Source organism: Palaemon carinicauda, chromosome 1, assembly GCF_036898095.1.
Source record: "Palaemon carinicauda isolate YSFRI2023 chromosome 1, ASM3689809v2, whole genome shotgun sequence".
NCBI classification, from domain to species: domain Eukaryota; kingdom Metazoa; phylum Arthropoda; class Malacostraca; order Decapoda; family Palaemonidae; genus Palaemon; species Palaemon carinicauda.
In genome coordinates, this window is record NC_090725.1 from 301,831,842 (window position 1) to 301,854,357 (window position 22,516).

The following is a 22,516-nucleotide window of genomic DNA, read 5'->3' on the forward strand; positions in this document are numbered from 1 at the left end:
CTATTATTCATAACAAAATATCCATAGTGCTAAAAAATAAAGGAGAAAATTTCTAATATCAAGTACTTAGTCAACCACTCGGTTATATGCAAAAAAAATAAAAATAAAAAAAATACATAAATAAATAAATAAATAAAGCAACTATGTGATGCAGATGATAATGATACACTTCATCCAACATCCCAAAAATAATTATTTCAAAATTCATGACGACCAAGACAAAACGTTCGATAATAGTTATATATAAAAGTTATTTTAAGATGTAGAATCGAAAATAATTCACAATATCCAACATCCAAATCGACTAAGATTCGACCTACTCCAGTATTAGATCCTTAAGACTGGAAAGGAGAATGGTGAACGGCAGTTGGGGGCAGAACAAGGAGGGTCTAGTCAGTAGGGGGGGGTGGGAGACCCCAGTCAGCTAGACTGGAGAGTATGAAGAGAGAGAGAGAGAGGAGAAGAGAGAGAGAGAGGAGAGAGAGAGAGAGAGAGAGAGAGAGAGAGAGAGAGGGGGGGGGGGGGGCACTGGGAAAGGAGAGCACTGGCGAGGATTGTGTCAATCTCAGTAAGTAGGTCGAGGAGATTAACCAAAAAACGCAAAGAAAGGACCATTTTTCCAGGAAAAAGGGTACGAGGGGAAACGCGCAATCTCTTCTTTGTCCTTTTGAGAGGAAATGGGGATGAAATGGAAAGGGGGGATTCGCGAGACGAGGATAATGGAAAGGGAAAGCAGGATTTCTTAACCATGAAAATGAGAAATGGTAATAAATATGAAAACAGTTACTTCTACTTTATTTTGCTTTTTTTTTTTTTTGGTTCTAAACAACAGGGAAACCATACTCTCTACAGGATCTTAATTGTTATTCTACAATGTTCGTTCCTAAGTATTCAGCATTTCACACACCATATTGCTCGTTTTTTTGTCAAATCCGCACTATCGAAGCACTTAGAGAACAAGAAAGTCTTCAGTTTCCCCGTGGAAGCCTTAATATCTTCAGTCTTTCGGATGTCTAGCAAGAAGAATCCGGGGCTACCTTCGTGCAAGAGCCCGTGTCTTGGTATAAGCACGGTGGGTATAAGCAAGGCGCTCTAAAACGAATGAAGTAGGAAGAACACAGCTTAGAGAATAGGTGGCAATGTTGTTTTCTCTTAGGATAAAGCAATAGTGGAACTAAAAACAAAAACATCTATGCGTTTATGGAAAAGAAAATCATTAACTTTTTTTAAAACGGGTGTGAGACGTATCAAAACCGTTTGTTGTTATCATTTCAGTTGAGACATCTAGAGCGGAAGATGGAATTGAGACAGTGCAGTGGAGAGATACCGTTGTGTACTGCCCTTCCTTCACACGCCCAACACTGTCCGTTCCCAACCCTTGCAACTAACAACTACCCCCCCCCCCCCCACACACACACCTTTCCCTTCTCCTAACCAGGTTTTAAACTTTTGAGGATTTGTCTCGGGAAGTGAGCTAATGGAAAATGCAAAATGATCAACGAGGAATAAGACATATTCTACGACAATCTACTATAGGGTCAAAGGAAAAATGCTTTAAAATCCAAGAGAGCAAAAACAAAAATCCTTTTCATTAATGGGTAAAATTCATGAATATTCCTATGGTTGTATCTAACTTGGGTCTAATAAGTGTGAAGTGAGGAAAGGGATTTGAAAACATATGCGGGGTCTGACTTTGAAGGCACCTAACACAGCTGACTGTAGAATACACTAGACTTCTAAAATAGATATGGCCGGAACCTTATTTCAAAACAACTCCTGGAAACTGGAAGACTAGTACAGTTTCCATTTAAGAGGATTACAACATGATATTATTTCTATACACATATACATAAATACATATACACGTATATATATATATATATACATATATATATACGTATATATATATATATATATATATATATATACACACATATATATATATATATATATATATATATATATACACATACATGCATACATATATATATATATATATATATACACACACACACACACACACACACACACACATATATATATATATATATATATATATATATATATATATATATATATATGAACACACCCATTATCACAAAATATCTTAATACTTAAGAAGAAAATATTAAATTTAAGAACTTGAATTATCCTATCACGAAGATAATAGAGTAAGAGGAACGGTGTTAGTAGTACAATAAGTTTGAGGAATGCTTAGAATTAAGCTTAGAAAGAGCGTTCTTTCTGCTCGCCTGTTTTGCAAAAACCATCAGGTGGCTAAAAATATTACACAAGCAGGAGATTGCAAATTAGCGATAATTTCATAATTATATAGAAATAGTAATGAAGGTTTCAAGGTCGCTCATGAATGGCAGAGGCAAGGGACACTGACATTACCCTATCAATCAGGACCATATCTAATATGATCAGCGCCCAAGCCCCCTCTCCGCCTAAGCTAGGACCAGGGAGGGCCAGGCAACGGCTGCTGCTGATGACCTATAGGCTCCCCCAAAGGCCACATCCTTAGCTCGAAAGGATGGTAAGGTTGCAGACACTAATGGCACTAACAAGACTGAGCGGGACTCAAAACCCCCGACTGGCAAACACCAGGCAGAGTCGTTACCAATCAGGCCACAACGACCCTAAAGTGCTAAAAGACTCTTATCAAATTTAACTATGTAAACAGATAAAAAAAAATTTTATTAAGTAAATTTACATAGTATATACAGCAAGTATCTATATACACAGATATGACACTTTTACAATATATATTTTACAATATTTTTAATACTTAATACAAAAAAACATTGACTCATTGCTTTAAACTACAAAGTACTCTATAAAGTTTTTACCTCTAATGACACAGTATGCTTGTTAAATATTTTCAACATATTGGCGGGTAAAATGTTTCTCTATATCGTATGATTTTGATAGGACCCACTTGGTGTATTTTATTCTACATAAATACCATCCAATCCATCAAACTGACGAGCGAATATGGGAAGAGCGCCATCACTCACTTATCGCAAATTCAATATCTCAATGGCAGAGCTAATCGTCAGTCACAAGGCCGTAAGGTATCCCACAACTGTAATACATCTGTTGACGAAAATAATCATCCTCTGGCAGCACATATTATGCAGCGGACCTACACGGTCCAGAGGTGAAGATGTTGACGTGATAGAAACATGGGGACTACAGCTTAATCAAGGCATGTACGGAACGTAAGCTATGGCTGTACCCCCTAAGCTGTACGGAACGTAAGCTATAGCTGTACCCCCTAAGCTGTACGGAACGTAAGCTATAGCTGTACCCCCTAAGCTGTACGGAACGTAAGCTATGGCTGTACCCGCTAAGCTGTACGGAACGTAAGCTATAGCTGTACCCCCTAAGCTGTACGGAACGTAAGCTATAGCTGTACCCGCTAAGCTGTACAGAACGTAAGCTATAGCTGTACCCGCTAAGCTGTACGGAAGGTAAGCTATAGCTGTACCCTCTAAGCTGTACGGAACGAAAGCTATAGCTGTACCCCCTAAGCTGTACGGAACGTAAGCTATGGCTGTCCCCCCTAAGCTGTACGGAACGTAAGCTATAGCTGTACCCCCTAAGCTGTACGGAACGTAAGCTATGGCTGTCCCCCCTAAGCTGTACGGAACGTAAGCTATAGCTGTACCCCCTAAGCTGTACGGAACGTAAGCTATGGCTGTCCCCCCTAAGCTGTACGGAACGTAAGCTATAGCTGTCCCCCCTAAGCTGTACGGAACGTAAGCTATGGCTGTACTCCCTAAGCTGTACGGAACGTAAGCTATAGCTGTACCCCCTAAGCTGTACGGAACGTAAGCTATGGCTGTACCCGCTAAGCTGTACGGAACGTAAGCTATAGCTGTACCCCCTAAGCTGTACGGAACGTAAGCTATAGCTGTACCCGCTAAGCTGTACGGAACGTAAGCTATAGCTGTACCCGCTAAGCTGTACGGAAGGTAAGCTATAGCTGTACCCTCTAAGCTGTACGGAACGAAAGCTATAGCTGTACCCCCTAAGCTGTACGGAACGTAAGCTATAGCTGTCCCCCCTAAGCTGTACGGAACGTAAGCTATAGCTGTACCCCCTAAGCTGTACGGAACGTAAGCTATAGCTGTCCCCCCTAAGCTGTACGGAACGTAAGCTATAGCTGTACCCCCTAAGCTGTACGGAACGTAAGCTATAGCTGTCCCCCCTAAGCTGTACGGAACGTAAGCTATAGCTGTCCCCCCTAAGCTGTACGGAACGTAAGCTATAGCTGTCCCCCCTAAGCTGTACGGAACGTAAGCTATAGCTGTCCCCCCTAAGCTGTACGGAACGTAAGCTATAGCTGTACCCCCTAAGCTGTACGGAACGTAAGCTATAGCTGTCCCCGCTAAGCTGTACGGAACGTAAGCTATAGCTGTACCCGCTAAGCTGTACGGAACGTAAGCTATAGCTGTCCCCGCTAAGCTGTACGGAACGTAAGCTATAGCTGTACCCGCTAAGCTGTACGGAACGTAAGCTATAGCTGTACCCGCTAAGCTGTACGGAAGGTAAGCTATAGCTGTACCCCCTAAGCTGTACGGAACGTAAGCTATAGCTGTACCCCCTAAGCTGTACGGAACGTAAGCTATAGCTGTACCCCCTAAGCTGTACGGAACGTAAGCTATAGCTGTACCCCCTAAGCTGTACGGAACGTAAGCTATAGCCAAGGCTATAGCTGTACCCCCTAAGCTGTACGGAACGTAAGCTATAGCTGTACCCCCTAAGCTGTACGGAACGTAAGCTATAGCTGTACCCCCTAAGCTATACCTCGACCCCTGACAGACAACAACCCACGCAGAGATATTACATCTTGAGTGTATTCGATAGGAAACATACTCACGGATATATACACATTATATATACATATATCACGAGCAAACTTACAGTATATGTGTGAATGCATGTATATAGCGTATATCAAACACGGCAATACCTTAATTTGTGTTAGCTGTATTTACCTACGCTAAAGAAAAATTGAAATGAAAGCCAAATACTAACCTTTTGGAGAATGAAAGAAAACGAAAATATAATTGCAAAGAATGCAATATATATATATATATATATATATATATATATATGTTTGTATATATATATATATATATATATATATATATATATATATATATATATATGTGTGTGTGTGTGTGTGTGCGTTTGTGTGTGTGCGTGTGTATGTATAAAGCATATATATATATATATATATATATATATAAAAGAGAGAGAGAGAGAGAGAGAGAGAGAGAGAGAGAGAGAGAGAGAGAGAGAGAGAGAGAGCGTCAGGGGTATATAACTAGTTAAATTGACATGAAATAAAGAAAAATGGTTAAAATGAAAACAAAAACACTGACAGTTCATGAGAGAGAGAGAGAGAGAGAGAGAGGAGAGAGAGAGAGAGAGAGAGAGAGAGAGAGAGAGAGAGAGAGAGAGAGACAGGGGTATATAACTAGTTAAACTGACATGAAATAAAGAGCAATGGTTAAAATGAAAATGAAAACACTGACAGTTCATGAGAGAGAGAGAGAGAGAGAGAGAGAGAGAGAGAGAGAGAGAGAGAGAGAGAGAGAAACATCAGGAGTATTGAATATCTTGAAAACGAGAATCGAGTAAAACTGACATGAAGTAAAGAAAAAAAAGGTAAAATGAAAATGAAAATCTACTAACAGTTAATGAGAGAGAGAGAGAGAGAGAGAGAGAGAGAGAGAGAGAGAGAGAGAGAGAGAGAGAGAGAGAGAGAGAGCCTAAATGCATACACCCTCAACCTTTTCCCGGTATAGAGAAGGGAACTGCAACTTTAGGGAGTATTGCCAACTACAATAATTTCCTTCTTAATTTTACGCTATTTTTCGAGTATATCTCTCTACCAAGATGATGCAGAATAATAAGAACTGGTTTATAAAAAGCTTAAGAAGCTTATTTACCAATAATAAAGATCACCATCCGCCTTGGACCATAAGCAAACACAAGGCGAAAGAAACAATTATTGATTCTGAAGCTGCACTTCCCGAAAAAAAAAAAAAAACCAGGCGTGACGTCACAACATGGCACACAGCAGGCTGTAATGGGGCGAATTCCTTTAACATCGTATCGTGAGAGGCAGGAGGAGGAAGAGAGTTATAGGAAGGATGGATGATGTTAAATAAACATAACTTAACTCGAATACAAAGAAATTACTTGATTGTGGAGGTATATCAAAGGCCTAGGGTTTCGTTAACATTAGCAGCTATCCCCCAATCGATCTGTAATATGACCTTTAATAACAACGAACAACACTTGTGTATACGACCCTATACAAGCTGGCAAATATCCTCCCACGAACGCGGCACCATGAAATACATGCACCGACTATCTCTTGAACTGTATGAAATACATGCACCGACTATCTCTTGAACTGTATGAAATACATGCACCGACTATCTCTTGAACTGTATGAAATACATGCACCGACTATCTCTTGAACTGTATGAAATACATGCACCGACTATCTCTTGAACTGTATGAAATACATGCACCGACTATCTCTTGAACTGTACGAGTGCACATTCCACCCTCGCTGTTATTATTATTATTATTATTATTATTATTATCATTATCACTACTTGCTAAGCTACAAACCTAGTTGGAAAAGCAGGATGCTATAAGCCCAGGGGGCACCGACGGGGAAAATAGCCTAGTGAGGAAAGGAAACAGAAAAATTAAATTTCTTAGGAACATTAACATAATTAAAATGAATATTTTCTAGTGGCCTTTATCATTTCTTCCTTACTAGAGTGACAAAGCCTTCTAAATTAGTACTTTCTATAATTAACGATGGTGTATAGTACTTTAAAGCAATAATAATAATAATAATAATAATAATATAAAGTATTAATTGAGGGCTCTTGCAAAGCTTGGATCCTTACATCCGGCCAACATTTATAGTTTGAGATTGTTAAGAAAAACTAAATTCTTAATTATTACGATATTCTAGATAAGAATAAGACCAATTATTCTTTATAACCGCAACATACGGTTTGAACACGAACGAAAATCGCCAACGTTTGCACAAGAGCAATTTATTACAGTACACAGTTAATTTCCAAACACCCATCAGATACTAATTAAACAAATTAATATAAAGTAATCTTCAGAGAAAATGCAATCTGGACATGGTATGGCAAAGGCAATCTGGAAATGATATGGCAAAGGCACTCTGCACATGGTATGGCAAAGAAAATCTGGACATGGTATGGCAAAGGCAATCTGGAAATTATATGACAAAGACAATCTGGAAATGATATGTTAAAGACAATCTGGACATGATATGGCAAAGACAATCTGGACATGATATGGTAAAGGCAATCTGGAAATTATAAGACAAAGACAATCTGGACATGGTATGGCAAAGGCAATCTGGAAGTTATATGACAAAGACAATCTGGAAATGATATGACAAAGGCAATCTGGAAATGATATGACAAAGACGATCTGTACATGATATGGTAAAGACAATCTGGACATGATATGGCAAAGATAATCTGGACATGATATGGCAAAGATAATCTGGACATGATATGGCAAAGATAATCTGGACATGATATGGCAAAGACAATCTGGACATGATATGGCAAAGATAATCTGGACATGATATGGCAAAGATAATCTGAACATGATATGGCAAAGGCACTATGAAGATGGTATGGCAAAGAAAATCTGGACATGGTATGGCAAAGGCAATCTGGAAATTATATGACAAAGGCAATCTGGAAATGATATGACAAAGACAATCTGGACATTATATGACAAAGACAATCTGGAAATGATATGACAAAGCAAACAGATTTCAGAACTTTGCATGATGAAGCAAAGTAGATCTAAGGCCAAATATGGCAATGTAAATAGGAGCTAATATGAAGAAGTGGAGACGAAATGAGGTATTATTACATGGCCGAGGAAATAATACTCTAATTTCAAGGGAAACAAGACTTGGTGTGACGTACAGAAGATTTACTGGAGACCAAAGGTAAATAAAGAAGTCTTTACTTCAAAGGAAAATAAGATTTTACAAAACAAAGCAAACAATTACTCTTTATTGCAAGCAAAAGAAATTTGAAATGAAGTAAAAGATTATTATTATTAACATTATTATTATTACAAGCTGAGCTATAACTCTAGTTCGAAGAGCAAGATGCTATAAGCAAAAGGGCTCCAAACAGAGAAAAATAACCCAGTGAGAAAAAGGAAACAAGGAAATAAATAAATTACAAGATATGTAATAGAAAATAAAAATAAAATGAGACAGATACAGGTGATTTACCAAGAACAAAGGAAACCATGAATTCACGGAACAAAGAACATTAGATAATTGGGGTTACAGTGTACATAAAAAAAAAGAGCACTCTATTCTACTGTCAATAGTAGCTCAAAATGACTCTAAAAATTATACGATGGAAATCGGAGCACCTGAAGCTTTGACGGCTAAAGGGCAAATAACAAAGAGCGATATCCAGTCCGCGTAGCTCTGTCATTTATTGAACTTCAAAGGCTTGCCGCCAGGAGGCATTGGGTCAGTAAGCAATTGTAAACATGCTATTCGGTTGCGATTACAAAAGAATACATTTACTCAAGTTTTTTTTTAGAATTAAGTGCTTATTGACTCGCATGCAATGTGTAGGCAAGAAGTAATCACCAATAACAACGAGAACATTACTATTATTATTATTATTATTATTATTATTATTACTTGCTAAGCTACAACCCTAGCTGGAAAAGCAGGAAGCTATAAGCCCAGGGGCTCCAACAGGGAAAACAGCCCGGTCAGGAAAGGAAACAAGGAAAAATAAAATATTTTAAGAACAGTAACAACATTAAAATAAATATTTCCTATATAAACTATAAAAACTTTAACCAGAGGAAGAGAAATTAGATAGAATAGTGTGCCCGAGTGTACCCTCCAGCAAGAAAACTCTATCCCAAGACAGTGGAAGACCATGGTACAGGGGTTATGGCACTACCCAAGACTAGAGAATAATGGTATGATTTTGGAGTTTCCTTCTATAAAAACACTATTCGGACACCGTGATGATGATGATGATGATGACGAAGATGATGATAATAATAATAATAATAAAAACACTATGATAATAGTAATAACAATAACAACAACAACAACAAGATGAAGTATACTGTGCGAACGTAAAGTCAGGTGGCAAGGTACACAGCATTAATCAATACTTCCTCTCTTCCTCTCTTTATCTCGGTTAAAGAAGGCGGTGGCAAACCACCGACTATCGTTGTTGCTACGGTTTAACAAAGAACACAAATTTATGTAAACTCAATTCATTTAGTGAATTAGATCCATATAAACTGTTTCTCCTACTTTTTCATCAACCTAGTTAGTTTCTTTGGTCGTTGCAACCTTACCACCCGTGTGAGCTAAGGATATGGAGTTTGGGGGGAGCCTATAGGTCTATCTGCTGAGTCATCAGCAGCCATTGTCTGGCACTCCTTGGTCCTAGCTTGGGTGGAGACGGGAGCGGGGGGGAGCTTGGGCGCTGATCATATGGCCAGTCTATTGTCACTGTCCGTTGCCTATGCCATTGTCGAGTGACCTTTAAACCTTAAACGACAAAACAAAGACAAAGTCATCAGCAGCCATTGCCTGGCCCTCCTTGGTCCTAGCATGGGTGGAGAGGGGGCCTGGGCGCTGGGCATTGTCCTGCTCTATAGGGCAATGTCACTGTCCCTTGCCTGTGCCATTCATTAGCGGCCTTTAAACCTCTAAGAAAGGAGAAGGACGTTAACTCTAAATGGGGGAAGGAACTTGCAACTGGGTCTGTAAATGACAGCTATCGATCATTCAACATCAGAGGCGGATGAAGCTCAGCTGAGAGAGGAGCTACTAGCCACTGGCAGTAGTGCAAGTCTCTCTCACTGGGCTACGTGGAACACGAAGGGATGGATGCTATTAGATATCACTAATGTCATGCTTATCATGGCTTAATCATTCTTATTACCGAGTCGGCGGCTGGGCGATCATGACTTACGTTGAATTAAACGAGGAACCATTGTACAGACCAACGTTCAGTCGATTTGAAATTGTGTGTGTGACGCAGAATACTTTATTGGGGATCACTTCGTTGAGATCTTCTTGTGGTGGAATATATATTTGAAGGAATTTAACGAACAATCGCGTCTCTTGTTTGTTTTCGGTTATTCTCTCAATTCTAAAATGGAATTTACAATGGTTGCGTACACTGTTTAAAAAACCGTAATGTTAATCGGAAATTCTCCGTAAAAATATACGGTTCTCAGCCGTATTTTTCATAAATACAAAGGCCCGTAATTTTACCCAAATTTTGTTATCATCTTTTCGGTTATTCTCTCAATTCTAAAATGCAATTTACAATGGCTGCGTACACTGTTTAAAAACCCGTAATGTTAATCGGAAATTCTCCGTAAAAATATACGGTTCTCAGCCGTATTTTTCATAAATACAAGGGCCCGTAATTTTACCCTAATTTGTTATCATCTTTCACAGGTTTGGTGACCGTAATATCACTCTTTAATGCCAATATATCTGCATTTAAAATGATAAATGCCTGGCAACATTTATTCCAGAATTTTTACTGTTCTTTCGGCAAATTTTCTACAGTGTAGTGACTAAGTACTTTTGACTGTGCTTATGTCAACAAAGACACTATGAATTATATACTGTTTTTCTAGAGTGTCTACAGAATTTAAATCCAGGACACAGGCCATGGTTAGAGAGGGAAAAGCCAAGCAACAGTTTCCATGCAACTGACTGAAAAACTCCAGAGATAATAAGAAACAGATTACCTCAAACGGATGTTGAATATGTTAAAAAATTTAAAGGAACAGAAAGCTTTAATTTAGGAAAATACTACTTTATGTAATTGTAAAATGAATATATTAACATAATCATGTGCTAAAAGAAACCCCGAGAGAATAATAAAAGCATAAAATTAAGGTTAATCCAAGTAATGATAACTAACGTTAGCAGTATGGCACAGTGAGCCGTAGCAGCAGGGAGATTGTGCAAGTGGTGGAGGAGGTACCAGATGGGTAGGAAAGGGGGAAAAGGGGGGAGGGGGAATTGATGGTGAGAGGTAGGGGGTGGTTGATGGTGAAGGGGGAGGGGTACAGCTGTGAGCAACATTTTATACACTTTTTATACCCCTCACACGCGCGCAGTCGGAAGATCAAAAGAAGTGCGCCAACCTTGGGGTCTCTCTCTCTCTCTCTCTCTCTCTCTCTCTCTCTCTCTCCTCTCTCTCTCTCTCTCTCTCTCTCTCTCTCATTCATTTACGAAAATTGGTAGTTTACTTCCATCAGTCCCATCACTTGTTCCCTTTTGCTTGATGTTGGCTGTTACACGGAAAATACTCTCTCTCTCTCTCTCTCTCTCCTCTCTCTCTCTCTCTCTCTCTCTCTCTCTCTCTCTCTCTCTCTTCATAGCATTCAAGTCTAGATCAATTAGTTTTTCTAGGGATGATAGCTCCAGAATAAGCAATGAAGGAAACAACAACTACAACAGCAATAATAATAATATTAATAATAATAATAATAATAATAATTTTCTAAGGATGATAACTCCAGAAAAGCAATAAAGGAAACAACAACAACAACAACAACAATAATAATAATAATTTTCTAAGGATGAGAACTCCAGAATAATCAATGAAGGAAACAACAAGAACAACAATAATGATAACAACAACAACAACAACAACAACAATAATAATAATAATAATAATAATAATAATAATAGCCGCCATTTCACTTCAACCACAGTGCTCCTCACTTCAATCGCCTCCTTTCTATTTATAGCAAAGTTTCAAATATGAGATGGGGTGCCTCGTGCTACCGCATTTCGTTTTAAGTCTTCTTTTCAAAGTAATTTTTTTTCCGTATTGCAGGACACTGCGCATCATTTCAGACCACTAAGTAAGATACCTTCTATTAGTCTAAAATGTTCCCGTCTAATAGCATACTTCATGAAGTAAAGCGGGGGGGAAATTAATTACTTCCTTCCCATTGCTGCCATATTTTCACGTTTTATTAATTATTATATAAATCGTACTTCTCTTGTTTCTTCAGACTCTTAAGACATGGTGAAGTGATAATATTATCTCTCCTCTTTACTTGTCATTTACCATTGTGAAAAGTTATTGTTATATAATCTCTCTCTCTCTCTCTCTCTCTCTCTCTCTCTCTCTCTCTCTCTCTCTCTCTCTCTCTCTGTATATGTATATATATATATATATATATATATATATATATACATATATATATATTATATATACTGTATATATATATATATATACATATATATATATTATATATACTGTATATATATATATATATATATATATATATACATATATATATATACATATATATATATATATTATATATACTGTATATATATATATATATATATATACATATATATATATTATATATATATATATATATATATATATATATATATATATATATATATATATATTCACCGTTCCAAGAAATATTTATCCCTCCTTTAAAAATCTATCTTTCAGCAAAGGCTCACTTTTCTCCCAAAAATTTAACTAGTTATTCGTTATAAAGAAATTTTCGAAATACGGAAATTATCTAAAATTCACGACACATTCTTCAATTATTTTCCACCTTTTCCATCCCATTTCACTACGTTCTTATCGTCTTAATTCATTCTTGTCTACATTCTTCCTCTTTATCACCATCCTCCGATCTATCCCCTTTCGTTAATCATTTTTCCATCTTTATCATCACATTTCACTACGTTCTCATCGTCCTCATTGTCATTCAAGTCTACATTCTTCCTCTTTATCATCCTCCTCCGATCTATCCCCATTATTCTTTCCTTTTCTTTAATCATTTTCCATCTTTATCATCACATTCCACTACTTCGTTATCATCTTCACTCATTCTTGTCAACATTCTTCCTCTATTATCATCCTCTAGTCAATCCCCATTATTCTCTTCCCTTTGGTTAATAATTTTTCCATCTTTTTCATGAAATTCCACTATTTTCTTATCGTCTTAATTCATTCTTGTCTACATTCTTCCTCTATTATTATTCTCCGGCATATCCTCATTATTCTCTTCCCTTTCGTTAATAATTTTTTCATCTTTATCATCACATTTCACTACCTATTGTCTTAACTCATTCTTTTCTACATTCTTCCTCTATTATTTTTTCTCCAGCATATCCTCATTATTCTCTTCCCTTTCGTTAATCATTTTTCCATCTTTATCATCACATTTCACTATTTTCTTATCGTCTTAGCTCATTCTTGTCCACATACTTCCTCTATTGTTCTCCTGCATATCCTCATTATTCTCTTCCCTTTCGTTATTTCTACCCCAAACCTTGATCGCCATCTTCCCTTCCTCTCTCTCTCTCTCTCTCTCTCTCTCTCTCTCTCTCTCTCTCTCTCTCTCACATACTTCTTCTATTGTTCTCCTGCATGTCATTATTCTCTTCCCTTTCGTTATTTCTTCCCCAATCTTGATCGCCATCTTCCCTTCCTCTCTCTCTCTCTCTCTCTCTCTCTCTCTCTCTCTCTCTCTCTCTCTCTCTCTCTCTCTCTCTCTCTCTCTCACATACTTCTTCTATTGTTCTCCTGCATGTCATTATTCTCTTCCCTTTCGTTATTTCTTCCCCAATCTTGATCGCCACCTTCCCCTCTCTCTCTCTCTCTCTCTCACACACACATACTTCTTCTATTGTTCTCTCTCTCACATACTTCTTCTATTGTTCTCCTGCATATCATTATTCTCTTACCTCTTTATTCCTTTCCCAATCTTGATCGCCATCTTCCCTTCCTCACTCTCTCTCTCTCCCTCTCTCTCTCTCTCTCTCTCTCTCTCTCTCTCTCTCTCTCTCTCTCTCTCTCTCTCTCTCACAGTTCTCTCTCTCACATACTTCTTCTATTGTTCTACTGCATGTCATTATTCTCTTACCTCTATTTCTTTCCCAATCTTGATCGCCATCTTCCCTCTCTCTCTCTCTCTCTCTCTCTCTCTCTCTCTCTCTCTCTCTCTCTCTCTCTCACAGTTCTCTCTCTCACATACTTCTTCTATTGTTCTCTCTCTCACATTCTTCTTCTATTGTTCTCCTGCATGTCACTATTCTCTTCCCTTTCGTTATTTCTACCCCAATCTTGATCGCCATCTCTCTCTCTCTCTCTCTCTCTCTCTCTCTCTCTCTCACACATACTTCTTCTATTGTTCTCTCTCTCACATACTTCTTCTATTGTTCTTCTGCATATCATTATTCTCTTCCCTTTCGTTATTTCTACCCCAATCTTGATCGCCATCTTCCCTCTCTCTCTCTCTCTCTCTCTCTCTCTCTCTCTCTCTCTCTCTCTCTCTCACTAAAACAATGCAGCCGAGTGATCTACGAGAGAGTTTTTGTTTCTGATCTTCAGTCGTCTCGCTTCCTCTCGTGAGCTCTTCCTTGATCCCCCCTAATTAATTAGTGGGTTACTGTGACAACATTCTTACATATAAACACACACACATACAAACACAGGCGCTGTCCCTTCTGTTCGTCTACGTCGCTTGTCCCTTCTGTTTATTCACTTTCTTGTATTATGCGATTAAAATTTAATGTTCCTCTTTCATTTCTTGTTGGTCTTTCTATTAAATTTACGCATGAGCTGTTTTTTTGTAGATTGCCTCGCGTTAAATCTTTCTTACGCTTGTCTATAAATAATGGGTACGTGTTTTATCTACTTACTTTTTCTTTAAAGTTTGTTTTTATTTTCTTTCGATTTTTACTACATAAATATTATTCTTATCTGGTTTTTGTTATCCATATTCGTTTTTCGGTACTTTCCTGTTATTACCCCACCAATGATTTCCTATATAACCCCAATAATAAAAGCTAACCTAACCTAACCTAAACAACCTAACATAACCTAACCTAATATCAGGAAATTAGTGATGATGCAATAACAAGGAAATAGTATTGGGGTCATATCAGAAATTAGTGTATAGGTTAGGTTATAGTATTAGGGTTATATCGGAAATTAATGGTGTAGTGTATAGGTTATAGTATTAGGGTTATATCGGAAATTAATGGTGTAGTGTATAGGTTAGGTTATAGTATTAGGGTTATATCGGAAATTAATGGTGAAGTGTATAGGTTAGGTTAGGTTATAGTATTAGGGTTATATAGGAAATTAATGGTTTAGTGTATAGGTTAGGTTAGGTTATAGTATTAGGGTTATATCGGAAATTAATGGTGTAGTGTATAGGTTAGGTTAGGTTAGAGTATTAGGGTTATATCGGAAATTAATGGTGCAGTGTATAGGTTAGGTTATAGTATTAGGGTTATATCGGAAATTAATGGTATAGTGTATAGGTTAGGTTAGGTTAGAGTATTAGGGTTATATCGGAAATTAATGGTGTAGTGTATAGGTTAGGTTAGGTTAGAGTATTAGGGTTATATCGGAAATTAATGGTGTATTGTATAGGTTAGGTTAGGTTATAGTATTAGGGTTATATCGGAAATTAATGGTGTATTGTATAGGTTAGGTTAGGTTATAGTATTAAGAGTTATATCGGAAATTAATGGTGTAGTGTATAGGTTAGGTTATAGTATTAGGGTTATATCGGAAATTAATGGTGTAGTATATAGGTTAGGTTAGGTTATAGTATTAGGGTTATATCGGAAATTAATGGTGTATTGTATAGGTTAGGTTAGGTTATAGTATTAGGGTTATATCGGAAATTAATGGTGTATTGTATAGGTTAGGTTAGGTTATAGTATTAGGGTTATATCGGAAATTAATGGTGTAGTGTATAGGTTAGGTTATAGTATTAGGGTTATATCGGAAATTAATGGTGTTGTGTATAGGTTAGGTTAGGTTATAGTATTAGGGTTATATCGGAAATTAATGGTGTAGTGTATAGGTTAGGTTATAGTATTAGGGTTATATCGGAAATTAATGGTGTTGTGTATAGGTTAGGTTAGGTTATAGTATTAGGGTTATATCGGAAATTAATGGTGTAGTGTATAGGTTATAGTATTAGGGTTGTATCGGAAATTAATGGTGTAGTGTATAGGTTATAGTATTAGGGTTATATCGGAAATTAATGGTGTAGTGTATAGGTTAGGTTATAGTATTAGGGTTATATCGGAAATTAATGGTGTAGTGTATAGGTTAGGTTAGGTTAGGTTATAGTATTAGGGTTATATAGGAAATTAATGGTGCGGCAATATCACAAAAGTATCCGTTTTTCTTTACCCCGCTTCTACGCCAATTCGTTCTTTTCTCTCTCTCTCCAAATTAAACCTCCCTTCTCATTGGCGTTCTATTTTCTATTGTCTCAATTTCTTATCTCTTACTTTTTACTGCTGTCTCCTTCCGCTCCCCTGACTTCATTACTTCCGCGTCTTCTGATCTCTTAATTTTTTTTTATACTTTCTTATTCTTAAACTTTTCATTCCCTTTAATTACCTGCTGTCACTTGCTCCTATTTCACGTTTGAACTTTTTTAAGTCTGTTGTTATTTGCTTGTTTATCAAAGCTTTCCATATTGCAAATCAGTGAACGATACTTTCTGTCTTTGCACAAATTAAGTCATCTAAGAATTTATCAAAGCAAAAATGAGGAAATATAACACGATTTTCAGTTACTTTTTTTTTAATCCTATGTCACGAGTTACATTAAAGAAACTGAGAGAAGATTTACTTGTCAATAATAATAAAAAAATAATCCTACTTCCTCTAATCTTCTTGTCTAACTATTTGACACAAGATTAGCATTTCTGTGGTAGCACAGAATCTCTGCAGTATAATAATAATAATAATAATAATAATAATAATAATAATAATAATAATGTTGTTGATGATGATGATAATAATAATAAATGAGAGGAGATATAATTCCATTCCAGCTAATATTGATCTGAAATTATGATCACCATTAAATCTCAGAAAAGTAATATTACTTTATACACAATGGAAGAAACTGAAAAATACTACGTGATGTTATTTCCTCATGCTTCCAGAGGTTTATTTTTTTCATCTTCCTCTTTAAAGAGCGGTTTCATTATTCCTTTAACTCATTACTAATGAATCTTTCTCTCATTCACACTTATAAACTCTGGTTAGCCAATCAACCACACCACCACTGCACTGTGAAAACTCCCTTGTAACATAAACAAATCCTGGTTGTAGCATTTCACTTGTTCTTCGACCTCTTAACTATATTTCTGAAACCCACAAGCATCGTAAGCCTTACAATAAACATTATAAATCTTGCACTATTCCGTTCTGCTTTTCTTCTACAACCCACATTAAACAGATCTTCAAAATATCAACTCTAACGACCCAGGATTTGCAATCATTCCAACTTGAACCGATTATTTCCACAACAATTTGTTAATGTTATATCTGCAATTAATTTCATGTGACCCTTCTTATCTTCCATATAATTATAAATTACCCTCTATTCTATGTTAATAGTAATTTTCTCTCATTTCATTCATTACTTTTGATTGCCCTATCCAACTTCTTGTGTTCCTACTCATGCTCTTGTTCTTCTCATCTGTGACATAATGGCACCTTGAACAATCGCATGTCCTCCTTAGCAACGTCTTTTACTTCCTCATTCACTGTTTACTATATTTCGATTTTCCTTCGATCTATATTCGTTATATAGATTTTTCTTCGATCTATATTCATTAAGACTATCTTCTGAACCTTGATACCCATATGGGAGGAATTATAAATACACACACACACGCATATATATATATATATATATATATATATATATATATATATATATATATACACATGAACTTACATTATGTTGTATAAATATATACAATTATATATTCAATACATATCTATATATATACATATATATACACATGGAGGTTAACTATTCAATTTACTTAAGTATTTATGAATAATTCTGCAAAGAATATGCTGCAGTCCACCCACGCTACGACCTTTACAGTTAAATACCAACCATAAATATAGCTGGCCGCGTTATTAAACAGGAATAAAATATCTCTTTAACAAATCCAATCGCTCTTCTTTACCAAGCAATCGAAACGGAAATTTTTTGCTTTTTTTTTTTTTTGCAAGTGATACGAGCCTAGAAACTGCTGGTAAAAGAGAGTAAGAGGAAGAGAAAGAGTAAGAGGAGAAAGAGTAAGAATAGGAAGAGTAAGGGAAGAAAGAGTAAGAGGAGAAAGAGTAAGAGGAGGAAGAGTAAGAATAGGAAGAGTAAGGGAAGAAAGAGTAAGAGGAGGAAGAGTAAGAGTAAGAATAGGAAGAGTAAGGGAAGAAAGAGTAAGAGGAGGAAGAGTAAGAGTAAGAATAGGAAGAGTAAGGGAAGAAAGAGTAAGAGGAGGAAGATTAAGAGGAAGAATAGTAAGAGAAGTAGGAGTAAGAGTAAGAGAAGTAAGAGTAAGGAGAGGAAGAGTAAGAGGAGAAAGAGTAAGAGGAGGAAGAGTAAGAGGAGGAAGAGTAAGAGTAAGAATAGGAAGAGTAAGGGAAGAAAGAGCAAGAGGAGGAAGATTAAGAGGAAGAATAGTAAGAGAAGTAGGAGTAAGATGAGGAAGAGTAACAGAAGTACGAGTAAGAGAAGGAAGAGTAAGAGGAGAAAGTAAGAGAAGAAAGAGCAAGAGGAGGAAGATTAAGAGGAAGATTAGTAAGAGAAGTAGGAGTAAGATGAAGAAGAGTAAGAGAAGTACGAGTAAGAGAAGGAAGAGTAAGAGGAGGAAGAGTAAGAGGAGGAAGAGAAGTAGGAGTAAGAGGAGGAAGAGTAAGAAAAGAAAGAGCAAGAGGAGGAAGATTAAGAGGAAGAATAGTAAGAGAAGTAGGAGTAAGATGAGAAAGAATAACAGAAGTACGAGTAAGAGGAGAAAGAGTAAGAGGAGAAAGAGTAAGAAGAGAAAGAGTAAGAGGAGAAAGAGTAAGAGGAGAAAGAGTAAGAAGAGGAAGAGCAAGAGGAGGAAGAGGTGATATCCATGCGGCAAGATGGGACATGCAAGATATTAAAGGTAAATGGCGCACTGCGTATTTAGCCCATTGCACAGAAACTTTCGTTTTTTTTTTCTTTTTGGTGTAGGAAGCGGTCAATGTTATGGGAGTTCTCATCACGGAGGGGTGGGGGGGAGGGGGGTTGAAATTAATCGTTCAATGGTAAACTTATGAATGCTGTGTTAACAATTGTCTTATTTTTCTTGGGAGTAATCTCATGAGATGGAGAATGGATGTGTATATATACACACATACTCATATATATATATATATATATATATATATATATATATATATATATATATATATATATATATATATATATATACACATGTATACGTATTATATATATATATATATATATATATATATATATATATATATATATACATATATATATATATATATATACACACAACAACAACAACAACAAATGCAGTAGTTTCTAATCCACTGCAGGACAAAGGCCTCAGACATGACATCAGTTATGGCTATGAATTTAGCATGACCAGGGAGACTTTCGTCTGATAGGGCAAACCAACATAGTAGGCTACCTCTTTGCTGACCATGATAATACTCAAACCCCTTTCACCCAGGTTAAGATATCCCCACCTCAGAAGTTTGTCTGAGAGCTTGCGAGTGTGTACATGTGTGAAATTTGCACATTTAAATAAAATATCTACTGCTTACACTGTTTTGCAATTTAATGAAGAATAACACTAGAATACAGCTCTCTCTCTCTCTCTCTCTCTCTCTCTCTCTCTCTCTCTCTCTCTATATATATATATATATATATATATATATATATATATATATATATATATTATATATATCTATATATATATATAAATGCATATTGAACAAGCTTTACAAACAAATACCGGCGTCAATGACCTTAGATGTCAGGATGCCAGACAACTCATAATTAATCAATCAATCAATTTACAAACAAATATAAAATTTAAAGAATAAATTCCAACGTAATAGACAAAATTCTCGTGATTTCTGTAAAAAAAAAAAAAAAAAAAAAACGCCGAACCAGCAATAATTTTTTTTATCTAAACCTGGGTGGAGAGGACCGCGGATTAGAGGCAAAGTGGGTGTTGGAGGAGGAGGAGGAGGAGGAGGAGGAGGAGGAGGAGGAGGAGGAGGAGGAGGAGGAGGAAGGATGGAAGGAAAGGTATAAATCCCTGTTGCCAGGGAAACCTCCCTGCTTCAGAAAAGAGGTAAGCTCCAACAGATCTACCTTTTCCAAGAACATTCCATTACATCTCTTTCATTATCGATTTTCCTCACTGTAACATGTTTTTCATTTCCAGGTAAAAAATACTCCATTTCCTGGATGCATTTCAGTCTCCTCAAATTAATCAAAAATATACTAGTGATTCATAGAATTCTGAAACGTCATAGGAAATTGAGAATTGTTTCTTCTTAAATAAGGATCATATGAGTAATGTGTTTACATTCTCAATTTTGAATGCACCTGTTTTGATTTCTATTTCCTATAAATATGCAAGAAAATTTAAAATGGTTTTCCTTACGATTATATTGACAGAATCCTCGTATTACAACATTGTAAAACACGTATCATGAACAAAGATGTAATTTCAATATAATATAGTTTACTTAACCTCCATAACTATAAATCATTCATGCTAAGAAAATCAAACGTATTTTAAACATCTCATTGTAGGGACATAAAACGCTTACGGAAAAAAACTTCTAAGACTCTAGTAACTTTTTTTCCCCCTGCGGTTAGAAAAACATGGCTGTCATTCTCTAACTTCAACTCTCTTTCTCTGTCACTGTCTTTCTACCCACGTTACCAAATGGCTCCAAATAGTGTGGAGATATAGGATTCCCGGAATGGCATGAGACTGGGTATGCTGTCCGACGCCATGACACAAGGTCCTTAATTAATCACAAATCCGATAAATTAGTGGCATCATTAAGAGCAGCAGCAGTAGGAGAGAGAGAGAGAGAGAGAGAGAGAGAGAGAGAGAGAGAGAGAGAGAGAGAGAGAGAGAGAGAGAGTGTGTGTAGGTTACAAGGATTTTGGATGTCTTAAAGACCTTTTTAGTCCATCAGCGGAAACTGCTTTAATTTAAGCATTTAGAGAGTTCTTATGATCTTGTCTAACTTATTCTTGAACTCGTTTACCGTATTACTGTTTACTAAATCCGCTGGAAGTGTATTCCAAGTATTTACTATTGAGAGAGAGAGAGAGAGAGAGAGGAGAGAGAGAGAGAGAGAGAGAGAGAGAGACTCTTTCTCACAATGAATGGCTCATCAGCGGAAAAGAAAGACACGAAGAAGGGACGAGTGCAGCTTTTCATCAGAGGTTCATTAAAATTCGATTTTCAAAGCCCGCAACAGCACCTGTGTTCGGGGAAGTCCCGTCTCATTAAGAACGAATATCCTATGATTTACCGACGGAACTTCGAAGGACTCTACCAATTAAACTGGATTTGCTACCAGACCAAGAGTCGTAAATTAGCCCCAAAGCTCCGCCAGTTTCTGGATATTATTATTATTATTATTATTACTTACTAAGCTACAACCCTAGTTGGTGAAGCAGGATGCTATAAGCCCATTGGCTCCAACAGGGATAATAGCCCAGTGAGGAAAGTAAACAATGGTATATATAATATTTTAAGAACAATAACATTAAAATAAATATTTCCTATATAAACTATAAAAAACTTTAACAACACAAGAAGAATAAAAATAATATAGAATAGTGTGCCAGCGTTTACCCTCGAGCAAAGAGAACCCTAATCCAAGACAGTGGAAGACCATGGTACAGAGGCTATGGCACTACCCAGGACAAGAGAACAATGGTTTGATTTTGGAGTGTCCTTCTAGAAGAGCTGCTTACCATAGCTTAAGTCTCTTCTACCCTTAATAAGAGGAAAATAGCCACTGGTATTTCAATGGAAATACATTATTATACTAATCACCGACTTATTACTATAACAATAGATTGGTAATTATCACATTCACTATCTTTATCAGAGGCATCACAAATATTAATGAAAAATTAATATTTTCCTAGTATATTCATTCATATGAAGACTGGTGGGGTAGATGACCTATTAACTTTAACTAATTCAAGTCCCAATGAAACTTGAAGAAATGTAAAAAATATAAAGAAAAGAATGTAACCCATTTGGAAGTTCTCGTAATATAACCATTTCTATATAAGTCTTTAGTGTTTTTTACTCATTACTTCTCTTGTACTTTATTCATTTCCTTATTACCTTTCCGCACCGAGCTATTTTACCTGTTGGAGCCCTTGGACTTAAAAGCATCCAGCTTTACCAATTAGGACTGTAGCTTAGTTGTAGTGGTAGTAGTAGTAGTAGTAGTAGTAGTAGTAGTAGTAGTAGTAGTAGTAGATAATAATAATGATAATTACAGCAACAATAACAACAACAACAA